Consider the following 21,024-nt stretch of genomic DNA (forward strand, 5'->3'; position numbering starts at 1 on the left):
AATGGTTCCCTCCACTCTAATCATGCCTGTCAGTCAGTCATCTAATTTGTCCTCTAACCCTTTGACTAATTTCCCCCAGCTCGCTGTCTCTGTCCCTTTCAAAACCTCCTGCAAAGTATTGCTCTTGGACCATGTCTTTAGTCACCAAACCTCTCCATTTTCCTTTTGTTCCTCCACTCAGTATCCCCCTCAGAATAAATGTTTTCAAGCATTTCTTTGGACAAGAAACACTGCAGAAATGCAAGTTGTTGAGAAAGGGGCTGCTCAGTGGGGCAACATACATCAATGGTCCAAGGCACCACACGGCAAGGAGCAGGTCTGGCTCTGATCGCACAAAAAAATTTAATTTTCAAGTTTTGGCTGCCTCATTAGATTAAGTATGGTTCAAGAAGGATATGAAAGCCATTGAAAGGGTACAGAGGAGATCTACAAGGATGTTGCCTGGATTGCTGCAATGCCTTATGAGGATAGGTTGAGGGAGCTAGGTCTTTTCTCCCTGGAGAGAAGGATGAGAGGTGACCTGATAGAGGTTTATAAGATGTTGGGGGGTATAGATAGGGTGGATTCTCAGAGGCTATTTCCCAGGACTGAAATGGTCGCTACAAGAGGTCACAGGTTTAAGGTGCTAGGGAGTAGGTACAGAGGAGATGTCAGGGATAAGTTTTTCACTCAGAGGGTGGTGGGTGAGTGGAATCGGCTGCCATCGGTGGCGGTGAAGGCGAACTCATTGGGGTCTTTTAAAAGACTTCTGGATGAGTACATGGGATTTAATGGGATTGAGGGTTATAGATAGGCCTGGTAGGTAGGGATATGATCAGTGCAACTTGTGGGCTGAAGGGTCTGTTTGTGCTGTAGTGTTCTATGTTCTAAACTGCACGATTTCATTAAACTCTAATTAAACAGGCAGAATGTTCTGCAGGAGTCCCTCAGGGTAGCGTCCTCGGCCCAACAATCTTCAGCTGCTTCTTCTCTTTGTTATAAGGTCAGAAGTGGGGATGTTCACTGATGATTGCACAATGTTCAGCATCATTCATGAATCTTCAGATACCAAAGCAGTCCATGTTCAAATGCAACAAGATCTGGACAATATCCAGGCTTGGGCTAGCAACTGGCAAGTAACATTCGCGCCACATGAATGCCAGAAAATGACCATCACCAATAAGCGACACTCTAACCACCACCCCTTGACATTCAATGCTGTAACTATCACTGAATCCCCCACTGTCAACATCCTTGGGGTTACCTTTGACCAGAAACTCAACTGGACTCACAAACAGTGGCTACAAGAGCAGATCAGAGGCTAGGAATACTGTGGCAGGTAATTCACCTCCTGATCCACAAAGCCTATCCACCATCTACAAGGTAGAAGTGAGGAGTGTGATGGAATACTCCCCACTTGTTTGGATGGGCGCAGCTCCAACAACACTCGAGCTTAACACCATCTAGGACAAAACAGCCCACTTGATTGTTTGTAGATGTGGTGTCATTCAACCGCTCCATCACCGACGCTCAGTAGCAGGGTGTACTATCTACAAGGTGCACTGCAGCAATTCAAAGATCCTTAGACAGCATCTTCCAAACCCACTTCCATCTAGAAGGACATGGGCAGCAGATAAATGGGAGCGCCACCACCTGCAAGTTCCCCTCCAAGCCATTTGCCATCCTGACTTGGAAATATATTGCTGCGCCTTCATCGTCGCTGGATCAAAATCCTGGCATACCCTCCCTAATGGCATTGTGGGTCAACCCACAGAACACAAACTGCAGTGATTCAAGGCAGCAGCTCACCACCCCAAGGGCAACTAGGGAGGGCAATAAATGATGGCCAGCCAGCCACATCCGTGTCCCACAAATGAAAAAAAAATGGACCAAGATAAAGAATAATGAAATGAAGTTGCATATTGAGAGTCATAAAAAAAAACTCTTGTACAAATAATCTTCTGTAGGTCCATTTGTAACTTACTTAGGCATGACAGTAAAAAGAATAAAGAGTTCAGCAAAGAGATCTCTTTATTAATAAGTAGACATCGAATACAGTACTCAATTCTAAACTACAGCACTGTGGTGATATGAGGCAGCACAAGGTCCTATCTACAAATTAGTTGACCAACCTTTGAGTTCCTTGATGGAAGTATACAACTCCCACCTACAACTAGTGAGCAAAATACGCGTTTTTTTCCAACTAGAGATTTTTTACTCTTCAGGAAGTGGCGTGGGATAGAATGTTTCCAATATTCAGTATAGCTTGACATTAGTTGTAGTGTAAGATGCAAAGTGAATCCCTCTCTGCTTTCCCTCCAGTAATGTACTTTATTGCCAAGCACAACACTATTTTTTTTTGGGTGAGGGAGGATGTATTTAGACATTAGTCACTTTTGCCATATCTTTTGGTGAGATTGTTATTAGTGCAGAATTAGGGCCAGAGTGCCATGTTTGGATGCTTCAACTTGACATTAAAGATCATACGGCACTACTAGAAGAAAAGCATCAAGTTCCCCCAACTATTCATCTTCCCTCATCCACCACCATCATATATAAACTGACTAATCATTACACTGCCTTTTGTGTGACCTTGCAAAATGAAACACTATTAGCAGCTTTGACCAAATACAAATAGTAACTACATTTGAAAGCAATCTATAATTTGAACAAAATGATGTGGTATGGTGTTACACACGTGGAAGTCCTTCTTTCAGGTGTAATAACTGGAACTGGAGTTTTGCATGGTTATGCCAAGAGTTTATAGCTATACTTCACATTATTTGAGACATGGACACCTCTGCTACCTCTATATTTAAATCCCCAAATTCACACTATTGAAAAGTTCAATGCAAACACAATTCATCACTTCTGCTAAATAACAAAAATTGACTGGTCGAAGAAGCTGCCATACTTCTACCTTTTGACAGGTTAGTAAATGTCTATAAACACTGTCAAGGTGTTCACGTACTTCATTTGTTTATTTATCAAGATACTTGAGATGAAATACTACAAGCCCAGAACACCACGAAAATTGAAAAAGGACAGATGACAATGAATAATTAGCAATAAGATGGATGTTTAGGCAGGTACGAATGTTACATTCGTACTTTGCACAAATCATATCATAAGAATCGACTCTCAACTGCCTGTGGGCAACTGAGATGGGCAATAAATGCTGGCCAACCAGCAATAACCATGGCCCACAAATGAATCAATCACACTGCTGTGGCTCTGGAGTCACATGTAGGCCAGACCAGGTAAAGACAGCAGATTTCCTTCTCTAAAAGGACATTAGTGAAGGGGATGAGTTTTTCCAATCAACAAGTTACATGGTCATCAGTAGATTTTAATTCCAGATATTTTTAATTGAATTCAAATTCCACCATCTGCCATAGCGGGATTCAAATCCGAATCTGGATCCCCAGAACATTAGCTGAGTTTCTGGATCAACAGTTTGGCGGTATTACCACCAGGCCACCATCTTTCCTTTAACTCTCTTATTCTAAATGTAGGAGTGGATTTTACAATAGCTCTTAAATTTTCAACAGCTTGCATTTACACAGATAGCAATTTTAATTTAGTAAAATGTCCCAAGATGCTTAACAGGAACATCAGCAACAACTGAAATCAAGCCAAAATAAGACATTAGCATAGGTGACCAAACATTTGGGTCAAGGAGGTAAGCCTTAAGCAACATTTCAAAGGTCAACAGACAAGTGGAAGGGATAAAGCAGCATGGAACTTAGGTCTGAGATAGCTGAACAGATGGTCAGCAAAAGTAGTAGGTACGCAGAAGAGGACAAGAGGCCAAAGTTACAGGGTTGCAGAGTTCTCGAATGGTTAGAATTAGAGATACTGAGCACGGAGGACAAGGAGGAATTTGAAATGAAAATGACAATTTTAAAATCAAGGAATTGGTAGACTGGGAGCTGATCTAGGTCAACAACCACAGGACCCGATTTAAGTTAGGATGTAGGTAGAGTTTTGGATAAACTCATACTTATGTGAAATGAGGAAAGGCCAACAAGGAGAGCATTGAGACAGTCAAATATAGTTAATTAACAATAAAAGCACTAGCAGCATGAAATTCTCGTTCCTTTAGTTGGTAAACAATTAATATAAATGTTTCAAGGCTTTCATTATTCTTTGCAATGTTTCACTTGAACAGTCAATGCATGAATTTCACTGGTAGAGAGGGGAGGTTATACTCCATGATAAAAAGCAGTGGAGTTGCTACCAGTTGTAAGTGGAATTAAGTCACTATGAATTCAGTTTCTTTCAGCAGCATTAGTGATCTTATGGATAACCCAATGCTTCATTGGGCAATTCCACAGGCTTTAATGGCCACACACATTAGAAATCACAAGGTGAACACAGAATTATTGTACACACCTCTACCTGAACAGCAAATACTTGATTTCTTAAATGAAGAGAAATGTTATTTTTTAGCAAGTGTAATAAAATTCCTGACATGTTCCTGACAGGGCTAAGGAGTTTAAACAGGACAAGGAATGCAATGTTTTTGACATTCCCACCTGGCATTACTTCAGCCAGAAACGGTCAAAATAAACAAGTGGAGGGGGCAGCGAGATCAGCAAATCCAACAACTCAGTCTTCATACATGTTACATCAAGACCCAGGTACTGATGTGGAGAATGGGGGAGGGGAATTATTTACCTGGGGCTTCAGATAAAATGCAATTTGGTTTTAATTAGGGGGAATAGTTTCATTCCTGAGAGAGGTAACAACACACCTGGTTCCCACTTCAGGCAAAGTACATTTTGGAGTTCAATTATGCACCTGGGTATTTGCCACTAGAGAAAATTGAGGATTCTGGATGAGTAAAATGTAAAACTATATTTGATCAAAAATATCACTAAGGCAGAACAGAAAAGCTTTCCACTCCTGGACAAGACCACTTTAGTACGTGTCCTGTTCTTAGTCTTGATCATTCATCTTCAGAAGTGTGAAATGATACATTTTGGTAGGAAGAATAAGGAGAAACAATTTAAAATAAAGAGTACAATTCTAAAGGGGATGAAGGAGCAGAGGAACCTGGGAACGTGTGATGCAAGACAGCAGTCTTCACTGTGTTTCCACCAAAGATTTTTTATTGAACTGATCGCAAGATGTTTACCTCATGGTGTAGTCACATGACTACAGAAAGCCTGAGGAGTCAGACTAGTTACACTTCAAAACCCAAAACGTCCCCCTTTTCATAACTGACTAAAGATATAAACATCTTTTTCCCTGCAAACAAAAGACATACGCATGCATGATCCTGTTACCCTCTATATACCTACTGTTAGAACATAGAACATTACAGCGCAGTACAGGCCCTTCTGCCCTCGATGTTGCGCTGACCAGTGGAACCAATCTAATGACCCTCTAACCTAAACTATTCCAATGTTATCCATATGCCTATCCACTGACCATTTGAATGCTCTTAAAGTTGGCGAGTCCACAACTGCTGCAGGCAGGGCATTCCACGCCCTTACTACCCCCTGAGTAAACAACCTACCTCTGACATCCGTCCTATAACTACCACCCCTTAATTTAAAGCTATGTCCCCTCGTGTTAGCCATCACCATCCCAGGTGAAAGACTCTCACTGTCCACCCTATCCAATCCTCTGATCATCTTGTATGCCTCAATTAGGTCACCTCGTAACCTTCTCTCTAATGAAGATAACCTCAAGTCCCTCAGCCTTTCCTCATAAGGCCTTCCCACCCTGCCAGGCAACATCCTGGTAAACCTCCTCTGCAACCTTTCCAATGCCTCCACATCTTTCTTATAATGCGGCGACCAGAACTGTATGCAATACTCCAAGTGCGGTCGCACCAGAGTTCTGTACAGTTGTAACATGACCTCAGCTCCGAAATTCAATCCCTCTACCAATAAAAGCTAACACACCGTACGCCTGAACAACCTTATCAATCTGGGTGCCAACTATCAGGGAGCTATGCACACGTACCCCGAGATCTCTCTGCTCGTCAACGCTACTAAGAGTCCTTCCATTAGCCCTATATTCTGTACTCCTGTTACTCTTACCAAAGTGAATCACCTCACACTTTTCCGTATTAAACTCCATTTGCCACCTCTCGGCCCAGCTCGGCACCTTATCTATGTCCCTCTGCAAACTATAACATCCATCCTCCCTGTCTACAACTCCTGACTTTGGTGTCGTCAGCAAATTTACTAATCCATCCTTCTACACCCTCATCTCGGTCATTTATAAAAATGGCAAACAGCAGTGGCCCCAAAACAGATCCTTGAGATACACCACTTGTAACTGAACTCCAGGTTGAATATTTCCCATCAACCACCACCCTCTGTCTTCTATCAGCTAGCCAGTTCCTGATCCAAACTGCTAAATCACCCTCAATCCCATGCATCTGCATTTTCGTCCACTAACAATGGTTTGGTATATTCATGCTCCTGTCCTACTCCGACACCCTCCTACAACTCCTTTATCAGTACATCAATGACTATATAAATTCCACTTCATGTTCCTGTCTGGATCCGGAAAAATTTATCCATTTTGTTTCCAATTTCCACCCTTCTGTCACCTTCATGTGATCCATCTCCGACACTTCTCTTCCCTTTCTTGACCTCTCTGTCTCCATTTCTGGTGATAAACAGTCCACTAGTACTTACTACAAATCTATAACTCCCACAGCTACCTTTACTACAACTCTTCACACCCCATATCCTGTAAGGACTCCATTTCATTCTCTGAATTCCTTTGCCTCTGCCGCATCCAATCTGGTCAGATGCTTTCAGACCTGCTCAGATTTTCCAGCATTTTTCGGATTTTGTTTGGGACACTAGTCAGTCTCTACACATGCATTATACAAACAGAATCTTTAAATAGTCAGGTACCTTATGGAATGCATGCACGTTGCTTATTTTTCAGTGTGATGTCCTTTGCCTACAGAGTGTGTTGTTCCCATAGCACTTGTATCGTATATAATTCTTCAGACTTGTCTGCTGAAATCTCTCCAGTGGCAATCAGTCTAGGCTTGATTTGCCATTTTGTGGCAAAACATATGCACAAAATGCTTTTGCTCCTTGCAGTTAAAACACTGTTTTCCTGGGCAATTCTTCTTTTCCTGTCTGTGCTGTCGTCCACAGTATTTGCATCCTGCCCTTTGTCGGTAATTGCTCAGCCCTTTCGGCCTGCATCATCTCTCAACATGATGTCCGCTCTATGCTCTAGCTGCCGTTTCATAACTTCCACCTTTCAACACGTATCTACTCTTACTATGTGGTCTCACTCCTAGGACTATCTTTTTGGTGTCCAAATTCACATGATTCTGCTAGCTGTGTTACCACCATGATGTACTGTTCAACGGTCTCAATCTCATTCTGAACTGTTGAATACATGTCTTTCATATGTAACATTTATGATGTCTAGTATGTGCATGCAAGGCTTTCACTGTCTCAGTCATCTTTTCTTTGCTCATCTGTTAGCAGTCCTTCCTCAGCAGTGTTGGAGTGTAGCTACTCTTCATTAAGTGTGTTGTAATCTTGACGCTGTAACTGGAAAAATTGCCAGTTTGCCTTGTATCATTTTTCAACTGGACTGGAGATGCGATTAGAAAATTTACTCCAGCCATCTTTACTCACTCAGCTTTTGTCTGTGCTTCCTTTTTTGCCGCAGCCAGGAATTTCACTTGGAGCCTGTGTGCTTTTCGTTTGTCTCTTGAAGGTTTTGCTCATTTTCCTTTGTTCTTTCCAGCAGCCTTTCTGCAGACTTGAACCTTGGGTTCTCGATGTCTTTTCTGCTCCTTATGTAAGGTTCAAAAATCCATATTTTGCCATTCTCTGATACCAAGTTGCAAGTATAAGGACAGCAATCTTCATTAGTGTGTTTCTGTGAAAGGCTTTTTGTTGAACTATTTTATTAAAGATGTCTGCTCCAGGGGCAGATACACAGCATGGTCGCATGATTATGGAAAGTCTGAGACGTCAATCAGATTGGTTATATTTCAAAACCCTAACAATGTGCAAAATTTTTGAAGGTGGCAAGGCAGGTTGAAAAAGTGGGCAAAAGGATAGTGGGTTCTATAAGTAGATGCACAGTGTAGAAAAGAAGTTGCAATGAGACTTTATAAAACACAAACTCCTATAAATCAGAGTATTATATCCAATTCTGGGCATTTAGGAAGAATGTGAAGGCACTAGAGAAAATGTAGAAAAGGTTCACAAGAATAGGCCTGACAATGATGGACTCCAGTTACATGGAATAGATTGTAGAAGCTTGGGATTTTCTCCTGCAGAATGAGAAAATTGGGAGGTGATTTCATAGAGGTGCTCAAAATCATGAAGGATCTGGATATGGGGAGTAGATAGCAAGAAACTGTCCCCATTGGTGGTAGACTCAAGAACCAGAAGGTTCACTAGCTAAAAAATTAAAAGTTACACAATGACTTTTTAAAAATGCAATATGGTTACAATCTGAAATTCACCACCTAAGCAAGTGGCACAATGGTTAGCACTGCTGTCTCACAGCATCAGGAACCCAGATTCAATTCTGGCCTTGGATGAGCTTCTGTATGGAGTTTGAACATTTGCCCATGTCTGTGTGGGTTTCCTCCGGTTGCTCTAGTTTCCTCCCACAGTCCAAACATGAGAAGGTTAGACGGATTGCCCATGTAAAATTGCCCCAGTGTCCAAAAATGTATAGGTAAATGGTTGGAGGTTTACCTAACACTAAACAGGCTGGAAGTCAATCATCTCAGTTCCAGGAAATCACTGCAGGAGTTTCTGATAGTGTCCGCATGCAACCACCTTCAGCTGCTTTATCAAAGACCTTCCATCAAAGGTCAGAAATGAGGGTTGTTCGCTGATAATTGTACAATGTTCAACACCATTCATGACTCCTCAAATACTCGTCAATGTCCAATCACACTGGATCTTATAGAGATGTATAGGATAATGAAGGGGATGGATAGGGTAGAGGTAAAGAGATTCTTCCCGCTTCGGAAGGATAGCAGGACTCGAGGGCACAGCCTCAAGATAAAGTTGGGGGGGGGGGGCAGTTTAGATCGGAGTTGAGGAGGAACTTCTTCACTCAAAGGGCGGTGAATCTATGGAATTCTCTGCCCGTTGAAGTGGTGGAGGCTACCTCGCTAAATATATTTAAGTCACGGGTAGATAGGTTTTTGATAGACAAGGGAATTAAAGGTTATGGGGACAGAGCGGGAAAGTGGAACTGATCCACTTCAGATCAGCCATGATCTTATTGAATGGCGGGGCAGGCTCGAAGGGCTAGATGGCCTACTCCTGCTCCTATTTCTTATGTTCTTACGTGGCAATGCACGTTGATAAGATAGTCAAAAAGGCATATGGTACGCTAGCCTTCATCGGCCAGGACACTGAGTATAAAAATTCGCAGGTCATGCACTTTTGTTATGTCTCATTTGGAATAGTGTGTACAATTCTGGTCGCCACAATGCCAGAAGGGACATGGACATTTTGGAGTACAGGAGAGGTTTATCAGGATGTTGCCTGGTCTGAAGCATATTAGCTATGAGGAGAGGTTGAATAAACTCGGTTTGTTCTCACTGGAATGACGGAGGTTGAGGGGTAACATAGTAGAGGTTTACATTATGAGTGGCATGAGCAGAGTTGATAGTCAGATGCTCTTTCCTAGGGTAAAAGAGTCAAATACTAGGGGATATAGGTTTAAGGTGCGTGGGGAAAAGTTTAGAGGGGATGTGCGAGGCAATTTTTTTTTTTACATAGAGGGTAGTGATTGTCTGGAATATGTTGCCCAGCAAGGTGATGGAAGCAGGTACGATAGTCTAATTGCCCCTTAAATGCCGCTAATACATGAATAGGATGGGAATGGAAGGATATGGATTCTGTAAGTGCATTCAATTTTAGATTAGGCGGGCATCGTGACCAGCGCAAGCTTGGAGGGCCAAAGAGCCTGTTCCTGTGTTGTACTTTTGTTCTTTGCCCAAATTCAGCAAGACCTGAACAATATCTGTACTTGCGCTGGTAAGTGGCAAGTAACATTTGCATTATACTAGTGCCAGGCAAGACCATTTCCAACCAGACAGAATTTAACCATTGCCCCTGGCCTATCAATGGCATTACCATCACTGAATTCCATATCAACATCCTGGGGATTATGCTTGGCAAGAAACTGAACTATAAATACTGTGCCTACAACAGCAGGTTAGCGGCTAGGTATCTAGCAGCGAGCAACTCACCTCTTGACTCCCTAGGCCTGTCATAGAATACCTATTATGCACAAGGAGGCCATTCAGCCCATCAAGCCTGCACCAACAATCCCACCCAAACCCTACCCCCATAACCCCACATATTTATCCTGCTGATCCCCTGACATCTCCCTAACAAAGGGGCAATTCAGCACAGCCAATCAATCCAACCAGCATAGTTTTGTTCCAACAGCAACTTTGCCTAGATGAGTGCAGCTCCAATAACATCCAAACAACTTATCATCCAAGACAACGCAGCCCATTTGATTGGTATCTCATCCACAAACATTACACCAATGCACAAAGGCAGCAATGTGCATCAATGTGCACCACCACCTACTGCAGGAACTCACCAAGCCTCCTCAGACAATACATAAACCCCAACCACTACCATCTTGAAGGACAACATTAGCAGACATGAGATCACCACTTGGTGGCTCACCAACCACCATTCTAACTTGGAAAAGTATCACTATTCCATCACTGTCACTGAGTCAAAATCCTGGAACTCCCTCCCTAAAAATATTGTGGGTATCATATAGACTACTTAGGTTCAAGAAACAAACACAGAAAATAGATGCAGGAACAGGCCATTCGGCTCTTTGAGCCTGCACCACTATTCAATATGATCATGCACTTTCAGTATCCCAGTCCTGCTTTCTCTCCATACCCTTCAATCCCTTTAGCCACAAGAGCCATAACCAGCTCCCTCTTGAACATACCCAACAAACTGGCCCCCAGCAGCTTTTTGTGGTAGAAAATGCCACAGGTTCACAACTCCGAGTGAAGAAGTTCTGCCTCATCTCAGTCCTGAATAGCTTACCCCTTATTCTGTATTAGGGGTTACGGTAACCTAACCCTAACCTCGACTTCTGCACTTCCCCAACATTGGGAACATGAGAGATCTCCTCTCATTTTCTAAATTCCACTGAGTACAAGTCCAGTCAATACAGTGGCACCTCACAGCACTAGGGACCCTGGTTCAATTCCAGTCTCAGGTGATTTGTCATGTGGAGTCTGCACATTTGAGTCGGTGTGGGTTTCTTCCGTGTGGTCTGGTTTCCTTGCACATTCCAAAGGTATGTAGATTACGTTGAGTGGCCATGCTAAAACTGCCAATGTGTCGGGGGATTAGCAGAGTAAATATGTGCAGTTATGCAAATAGGGGCTGGTTAGGATTGTTGTTGGTGCGGCCTCAATGGTCCGAATGGCCTCCTTCTGCACTGTAGGGATTCAATGATTCTACATGAAGAGTGAACTATCACGTACTGTTGCCATAGATTCACCATATTGCATATTTTCTGTTGCTGTGAAGCTGTACAGCAGGATAAATGTATTATAATTAAAACCAAACCTGCCTCACTTTCGAACTGGGAGTCCAGTTTCAGACCACCCACATCAGATAGTCTCTCACTGCCTATCCTTCATACCGACTGCATTATAGCTGCAACTGATGCAAAGCCCACATTTTAATCTTTAAAATTGAAGTTTAAAGAGTTCCCAAGTGATCCATTGGACTGCTGTTAAATTTTTAATGTTAAAAAAGAGCCAAATGTCCTGTCAGCCCTTTACTAAGATCAAAAATCTTACCAGCTTTCAGACTGCAGTTAGCAGAGCTCTATGCTTGTATAAGTATGCAGACAGAGTCCTCAGCTGTCTCAACCCAATTCTCTGAACATTCTTTCCTAAACTCAACTTCAATATTTTTCCTCCATGCCTTTACAAGCCTCATCAAAAATCTATACCTTCAGTCATCTGTTAACTCTTTCACCCACCTCTGTTCATTTCTCCTGTGTAATGTTTCTATATGAACTGTGCATTACAAGTCTAAGCTGCTGCTGGTTTTTCCTCTCTGACTTGAGGGGAACTGCAGTGGCGGCAATATAATTGAGTGCTCTAAAACAGGTATCGGTGTCAAACCTATATCCACAATATAAAGACAGCATTAGGAGTCAATAAGCAATGCCTACATGCAGCGCAAGGATTGATTGTTCTAGCAGGTCAAATGTAAATAGTCCATGCCCAAATACTTGGTCAATATCTGGCAGTAAATCAAAAGAATAGGGTATTTTCAAAGCTAAAATGAAAAATATAGTTCTCCACTTCAAAACAGGTTCACATAACATCACGACAACCAGTGGCAGCCTTTTTCACATTCCTTAATTACAACAGTTCTCAACCAGCCATTTTCTAGTAACTCAGGGTATTACAGAAATGTTTCATGTTGGTTCGACACATGCAAATTGAGGTGTGGTCATCAAGCTTTTAATTTAAAAACCGCATCAGAAGTCGACATCCTCAGCACTAAGATTTATTGACGAACTGGGGAGTTTCCTCTTTGTTGGAACATTTACTACAGTTGCAGCTGAAAAACCCAAGCAATGGCCCAGTGTCAAAGCCCAGTGACTGGTTATAGAATTTCACTAGCCATAAAAGCAGCAATGTTTAAAAACAGTAACTTATCTGAACCCAGTGAAGTGTTAAATAATTTATGGCGGACCATTTAAAGGCTCACTTGGCACAGCCCCACCCCTCCTAAACCCAAATCGCTTCCCAAGGGAATGTAGGTCAGCATAAGCGGGCAAATAAACCAAAAAACAGAACAGATGGGCAAGGACAACACCCCACCAACAACCACCTCACGACTCCCTCATTCCTCTACTGAGCCCTGTAGTACAAAAGAAAAAAAGCTTCATAGCTTAAATACTCATTGCTTCCAGCACAGTGCAACCTGCCAAGAAACTTAGTACATCAATTTACTCCTCCTGTAAGCAACGTATAATTAACCCACACAATGACTTCATCAAATATTTCTGTGAATGTAGACTCTTGAAAAAGGTACAATAAAAATAAATTTTAAAATGCATTTTATTGTGGCAACACCTTTTAATTAATACTGTTTTGCAAAGATTTTACACAATAGAAATTCTGTAACATGCTGAACATTCAACAAAAGCCTGGGTTAAGAAAAATATTTTATTCACAATATATCAGACTTAAATGCCTTAGGGTAAACCAATGGATTCTTGCTTATCAGTAAGTACCCAGGTGCTGCAAAGAACTTACTTCCTCAGATTATTCAGCTTTGCAATCATGTTTCCTGTGAATCTAATTTTTTTACATTAAGAAATTAAACTACCTTAGATGTAGCAGAACATTGACAAAAAATGCTGCAGCATGCAGGAAGTTGCTATTTTCTTCATCAATGTTACTGTGGCATGTCGAGAAAGAGTTGGCACTGTAAGGTCCCAAGAGGATTCTAAACAAAGCTTCTAAAATGTAAAGTAGGCAAAAGCTTTATATAATCTTTTCAATACTCAAAGAGGTAAGAAATATAATGAGCAGAATTTTGTTTAATTCTGGAGACTGTGAATTTAAGCTGTGCTTTGTGAAACTGCACAATCATCATTGGGGAATACATTTGGGGGACGTGGAGTGGAGGTGGTTGGTGCTTCAAAGAATTTATTACTCTTGTCAAATTTTCTCCATTCAATAAAATACATTCACTTGCCAATCTTACTACGCAACTAGGGCGTGATGGTGATGGGCAGAAAAAAATTGTACGGAGATAGTTTAAAATTTTAAAATTTCAAAATTTAAGATAAGCATTTAAAAGGATAATCAACTACATTAGGATTTATTCTTAAGATGGTGTTAGCTAGCACTAAGAGACTGAATCTAGTTCTGATCATTGAAATGAACCACCTGCTGCTTCATTAAACCACGACATTTATGGTCTCGGCAGTTTCATTAACTAGAAGGGTTGAATAAGCATAGCCGTCACTGATACAATTCTTCCTGATCTCCTGTAACTGCTTCATCCTCCCTTACAGAACCTTCCCCATCACTTGCCTGTGCTATCATTTCACCTCCTGCTGTTCTGAATTGAAACTTCTAAGATTTTTTTTAATGTTTGCAACATAATGTTAGTTTAAAAAGGATAGTGCTGTCAGGGCATAGAATTTAGTTGTTCAGTTCACCTTCACATTTATCCTGGTCAGGTGCTACATTTCTGAATTATCGCAGGTTAGAAACAAGCTCTTCTGGTATCTTTTGCTGCACAGAGCCAATTGGTTACCCAATTCTGAGCAGATTTAATTCTTAAAACGCACTATTAATGTAGGAGATGGGCTGGTGGCTAATAATACTCTATTTGTAAAAACTCCATGTCAGGCAATGAAAAGCAACCATTCTGGGGACTGGATAGTATAACAGGTTAATATGTTCTTTTATTTCTGTAATTTAGTTTCAATCACACCCTGACTAACAAAATTAAACCTGTTTTCTCTGTCAACCCTGAAGATTTCAAACTCAAATGAATTTAAGTATTAATGTAGTTCTGACAACCACAATGTAAAAGTGCCTATAATTAGATACTAAAGAAACGCCCAATCCGTTGTCAAAAGGATGGCAGGTTGAAAGATGAAGAATGTTGCAGTGGAGGGAGGGAAACAATCTTTTCTGGAGCTAAAGTTTTCATGGATTTTCCAAGTCTACAGCACAAACCTTCACTCACTTTTCATTTAATCCTACCAGTTGAAGCACAAGATTACCAGTAACTGGTTGTGCTCCATCCAATGATTAATATCCAAGACACAAACACTTGGAAAACTCTTGCTAGGAAAGGATTTCATTCTCTAGCAATTAGATTTGCATGTGTGCAAAACTCACTCCATTCAAAGCTGCCAGTAAGAATTTTACCATCTAATATGGGGTGTACAACAACTGAGAAATTATGAAGGAAATGCAAAATGAAGATATTGCCTTCATATTATCAGAAAGATTAAGTAAATGAAATAAACTAAATCCAGTCAAAGGTGACCTTAACGCCAATACATAATACTGGTCCGATGAGTAGTCACTAAAATTTAAAGTTGGTTGGTGGCAATGATTTCATGTTGGCAGAACCAGTGACTTCACCTGGAAGTTTGAAAACTACAGTAATTCAGGGCATCTTGCACTGAACCACAGGTGATTTACTGGAATTTTCTGCCATTTAAAGAGAGTTTGGAAGCACTGAATGGACTGCAAGATTGCAACATACTTGGTGAACAAATACAAGTTATGCTATAAGCATGAGATTCCTGCTTTGTCGCAACTCTTCACCACAGTAGGCACTATTATGAAATGATGGATTTGTACTCAAATAGCAAAATCTTGGCTGGAAATGAATATTTAAATTAGCCAACTATTTCTGTGCTTCAAAATAAAAAGATTCAGACTAAAAGGCACAAATAATATTTATATCTGGCTCTTGAAGCCTCAAAGAGTACAGGAATCTCCCATGGCAACAACACTATTAAAATTGTATCACCATAATTTGTGGGGTCTTGAGCAACACCATGAAAGCAGGGATTCACAGAGATTGGTTATGATACATATTTAAATGGCACTCTTAAAAGGGAACTCAGACAAGAGAAAATCCACTGTGCTTCAATTTTGTGTTAACAAACTGCCCTTTTGACTTTGGAAACAAAACTATAAATTCAGCCCAAACTGGCTAAAAACAACTTCTACTGACTATAAAAGCTCCGCTTTACAATGGTTCAGCAGGTCACAACCTGATGTCCAAGGAGCACAATGTCTGTAACCGGCAAACTCAAACAGGTCACAGGGAGAATTGTTTGAAAAGCTGAAAATACCAATAATACAGTCACTCAAGGTCAGAATCAACATCAAAGCAAAACATAATCAAGTCCATGAAATAGTTGTTATAGTACTTATTTGAGACAAGTATAATTCTCTTCCATTCGTGGCATTACCTGGGCCAAATTCACCTTTAATAATTTAATTAGTTTTGGATTTAATTGTTAACAGCTTTCTTTTAACACAAAGACAATTCCAACTGGGAAGGACAGAAGCTAGCAAGCTTCTGCCTGCAATATTCATGCCACTTCTGGTCGGTCACTAGGAGTGATTCGCACGATACAAGTCAATTTGCCCACCTTTCCATCAGCCAGGCATTAACACTCATTGCTACGTTCAGTGAATCTGAGAGAAGTCAGTATCATCACTACAATTCAGACCCAGCTCTCCTGGTCGATGAGATATTACACAAATATGCTGCATCACTGTGCATGAAATAAACGTGATGTATTTATTTATGCTCCATTAAGGTACAAACTGACTATAATGTACCAAAGCACCAGAAACACAATAGTGATTTCAAGGAGGATACATATGTCTGCCGGAGCAAAAAAACCTACAAGTAAATCAACGTTTATGCTGCTTCAAAGCTGTAATCATTTAAATATTATCCAAATGTATGCTACAGAATCACAATGTTGTATGTATAATTTTACATATGCAAACGCAGGCAACTGGCAATTCAGAAGCTCCTAGGTGTCACACCTGCACCCCTGCAGAAATGAATCATGAGGTAATTTACATGTGTTGTTGGTTATAGTAGTAACAACTTGCTGCAGTTGTGTAGTGTTTGTTTGTTTCTGGAGTTACTATTGCTGTAGGGAGGACGCTTAGAAAAATCATATAGACCATAGGTGTCTTTGTAGGTATCATTTTGTTTCTGTGATCGACCTCAACTAGTTTTAATCACCTGAAGGGGATTCAGAGAGTAATTCACCAAAATTGTAAGCATCTACACACAAATACATCTGGATAAACAGTGTATGAGTATCCACTAATATCAAGCCTCAACTCGCTGCTTTCTACTTTCCCTGTGTACAATTCAAGAAAAAAAGAGGGCAGAGTGTTATAATTGCAAAATCTAAGCCACTAAGAACACATCTGAATTGGAACCGGCTCTACAAGACTGAATTAATATTCAGCATCATGGATCTCAAACAACTGTATGTGAACAGGTTTCATCCAGAAAAAAAGAGCTCGAGAAATTTCAAGACCCAATATTAGTAAAAACAGGATTCACTCTCTTGAATTTTGGTGTGTACAATGTTTGGGGATACATGGGGAATGATGCACACTTCAATTCCAAGCTGCTTATGTGCTTAGTCAGTGGAGGTAGTTAAAGGAACAGTTTGTTCCCACATATTTGTTTAACTTTCAGAAGAACATTTTTACTTGAATATGACTGAACTGCAAAACCACAAACTTAAACTCAAATTCCATTGGTTAAGAATATTCCTCAAAAAGTAAAATATACATACATGTTCAAGCAGGTAAAAATGAACAAGGCATAGCTCCTCTAACATGAGCTACAGCACAAGTTTTGGCAGACAAGGCATGACTCTTCTGAATTCCTCAATCTACTGCAACACCATTAAGTGCTGCCCAGATTAACATAAGGACATAAGAAACATGAGCAGCAGTAGACCATACGGCCCATCAAGTCTGCTCCACCATTTAATATGATCATAGCTGATCGTGGGCTTCATTTTCCCGCCCACTGCCCATATCCTTTCATTCCCTGAGAGAACAAAAATCAATGCAGAAGGGAAGATAAATTATATATATTCTTTAAAGCAGCTTTTTCATTTTCCTCCCACTTTTTGATCAAATCCCATGTATCATTTCCTGGATGAGAAGGTAAACATGCAATCTGCCTCAGTTCTCGTTGCCAACATCATCTCATAAGTGGCCAACATCAGATGCACAAGGATGCTCCCAACTTCTGACTATGGTTTGTGCAAGAAGAAATCACATCAATTATTATCCAATCTTTTCTAAAAGATGATAATGGAAAAATAGGAATACCCTAAGACAATACTGACACATTCTAGTTTGTATACAACATACACATTTGAGAGTGTATCACATACATAAACACACATGAATCTTTTGGGAGTGGCTTTGAGATTACCAATTATAATCTTTAAAATATTTTTATATTTTCAATCATTTACAACATAAGTATATGCCAGGATCACTGTGCAGTGCAATTTTAGACATAGAACAAAATTAAACACATAACTGGTTAGACACTTAACTAAAGCTTTGTCTTTTAGATGGACGTGAATGTAGGATTTTCTTTTGAATACAGGTCCTCCTAATTTAAATTCATCCGTTTCTTAATACTACCTCCAATCAATCTTTTATCAGCAATACCGAAGGAGAGATAGTCTGGAGCAAAGATCTCACCATTGCCAATAACACATGCTGATTCTGGATGAACTGCCGTGTGCATACTGCTCCCAGGGTTTATGATAATCAAACATTATAATATTTAGGAAATGACTGACACACCATATGCAAACTTTACACTCCCTTCATGGCTGATTTCAAGGGAGAGCTGATTGAAGAGAACAAGTACTTGTGTTACAAGGTGATCATTCACCAGACAAACATTACTTCTTTTCAGTCAGCTGTCTTATCCATACACCTGACATAGGCTCTTAAGCATGGCGCCAAAATAGATGTGATCAATTGGCTCTTAGTTTTGCAATTCTGAGTGAAGCCTGAGCTTTAAAACTGAATATTTTGTCACTTTATTTGGAGGCTAATTGCAATCAGATTTTTAAAGATGTATGACCATGTTAAATTACTTGATGCCACACATACAATACATACATAGATTGAAGACACCTAAGCTAAAACCTATATGAAACTAGGCAGTTAGCTAAAATAGTACCTTAGTTCCCAGTTGCAACAATTAGAATCCAAGTGCGTGCAGGGAAGATTAAACAGAACAAAAACCAGCACTAAACGAAGATCTTTGTACGGACAAATCATGTGGAACGCTCAGACTCAATATAGGCTAATGGTTGAATAGTTCAACCCGCATAAACAATGTCATCATTTTGTATGAATGTTGTAGACTATCAGATCCTGTGGTGGTCACCCTGAGTAACACAACCTTCAGTAACCTACCTGGAAGCAATAGATGAACACTGCCATTGCAGCCTTACTGGCGTTATGTAAGGTATAGTAAGGACAACATCGTGTTCCTGCTAGTGCTGACATATTAAAATAATTGCAGACTGAGACAGGGCAGGCAAAATGCAATATTCTGTAAAACAGATTCTCCTAGTATTGTTCTAAGTATCACGTATGCTGTATATAATAATTGACCATGCAAGTTGCAAGACCACAGCATAATCAAAAGGTTCTGATGAGCCACAGGATTGAAGCAAATCTGGTTTAAGGGGCTTCACACTAAGCAAAGCTGCAATATCTTCTTAGACAATTGGTCCATAATGTTTTCCATGCAATCTTTACTGCGTAGATCCAATTTTTAAACTATATATTCTCCAGACAGCTGTACATCTCCCACAGGAGCATTTTCAGTCTGTGATCACCACCTAGATCCGTATCTTCCACTGCCAATGATGCTAGGCTTTGCCAATCAGACAAGACAAACACTACCTTACAGGTTAGATAAGAATTGCGATGTAGCCAAGTGAGACTGCCTGGTCTGCTGTCCGGATATTACAAGGTTACTGTTTGGCAGCAATTTCGCCAGCTATTTCATTACAACAACATCAGCAAGAGTAACATCTTAATCTTCCATCCCCTGAAGAAGAATAATCAGACAGCTGACTCCGGCACAAGAGTCGGCTTGTCAACAAAATAACGTATTTAATTCCGAAAAGGCAGGTTTGATCAGACGTTTTAATTGTACAACAAAAAGTTATTTTAAATAAAATACATGAGGCTGTTGAGGGGTTGCTGCAAGGCTGGATTCGCAATGCATCTGGCTTCACTGTAAGCGCCTCCGAGCAGCAAAAAAATCCACCCCCCCCCCTCCCCAAACTGTGTCTGGGGCCAGGATAGAGGGGCACTAGCGGGATGGCAGCGCAAATACCGGGCAGCACCGCCGCAAGTGGGACGCAATTCAAGCGGAGGATTGGAAGCGAATGCATGAAAAGGGCGCTGCGTTTTTTAAAGGTCCGGCACGCAGTGGATTTGCAGCAATGCTGCATTCCGGCGGGGGGAGAGACACAGACATGGTGGGGGGTGGGGGGGGAGAGACAGACAGAGTGAGAAAGAGACAGGGAGAGAGACAGAGTGAGAAACAGACAGGGAGAGAGACAGACAGAGTGAGACACAGAGACAGACAGACACAGACAGAGTGAGTGAGAGACACACACACAGCGTGAGGGGAGAGGAAGCTCTCGACATTTTTATAAAAAATAAAATGCACCGTCGCCCTGATTCCCCTCAGCATTTCCCCCGCTGTGAGAAACCCCCTCCCTCCCGCCCTCACAGACGGGCTGTCGGTGGCGGGACGCCGCGCTCTCTAACGGAAAGGTGAGCTAAGCCGCTTTACCTGCAGCCTCCGCCCGGCTCGCGCACCTCCGACTAACCGTCCCGGCAGCCGGCAGCGCGCATGCACCACCCGCCCGGCCCCCGCGCAGGCGCCGCCTCCTCCCCCTCCCGGAGAGAGAGAGATGGCAACATCTCCTGAGCATGCGCAGAGCAGCAACCCCCCCCAGCACATGGCTGAGAGAGGTGTGAGAGGCAACTGGGTGGAAGAGATTGAGGGGTGGTGTTGGGGTTGTGGAAAGCGATGGGAAGGGAGAGGTGAAATAGATGGGTTGGTGGGATAGAGAGGGAGGGTGAAGGGGAGGGAGGGTGAAGGGGAGGGAGGGTGAAGGAAGAGACTGTAAAGCAGGTGGAGAGGGGCAGAAGAAGGGAGTGGGACAGGGTGCAGATGGAAGGGACAGGGGAGGAAGGATTATGGAGCAGAGAGGGTGGCGAGGGATACAGAGGGTGCAGAAGGAGCAGGGAGTGGATAAGTTACAGAGGGAGGATAAGAACATAAAAAGTAGGAGCAGGAGTAGGTCATCTAGCCCCTCGAGCCTGCCCCACCATTCAATAAGATCATGGCTGATCTGAAGTGGATCAGTTTCACTTACCCACCTGCTCCCCATAACTCTTTATTCCCTTATCGATCA

At 41.5% G+C, this 21,024-nt stretch overlaps 1 protein-coding gene across 4 annotated transcripts in view; it reads right to left on the reverse strand.

The window, feature by feature from the left end:
• The window catches only part of ahdc1 (AT hook, DNA binding motif, containing 1), a 184,833-nt gene extending 164,382 nt beyond the window's left edge, over positions 1-20,451 (reverse strand). For 3 of the 4 annotated variants that reach the window (XR_013889370.1, XM_080211326.1, XM_080211323.1), the window contains exon 1: positions 20,397-20,451. The gene's annotated coding sequence lies outside the window, so the exon portion shown is untranslated. The remainder of the gene's footprint in view (positions 1-20,396) is intronic. The other variant, XM_080211324.1, reaches the window with a different exon arrangement.
• Positions 20,452-21,024: the final 573 nt, after the last annotated feature.

The sequence above is a fragment of the Carcharhinus amblyrhynchos genome, chromosome 24, assembly GCF_965287045.1.
Source record: "Carcharhinus amblyrhynchos chromosome 24, sCarAmb.v2.hapA, whole genome shotgun sequence".
Lineage (NCBI taxonomy): Eukaryota > Metazoa > Chordata > Chondrichthyes > Carcharhiniformes > Carcharhinidae > Carcharhinus > Carcharhinus amblyrhynchos.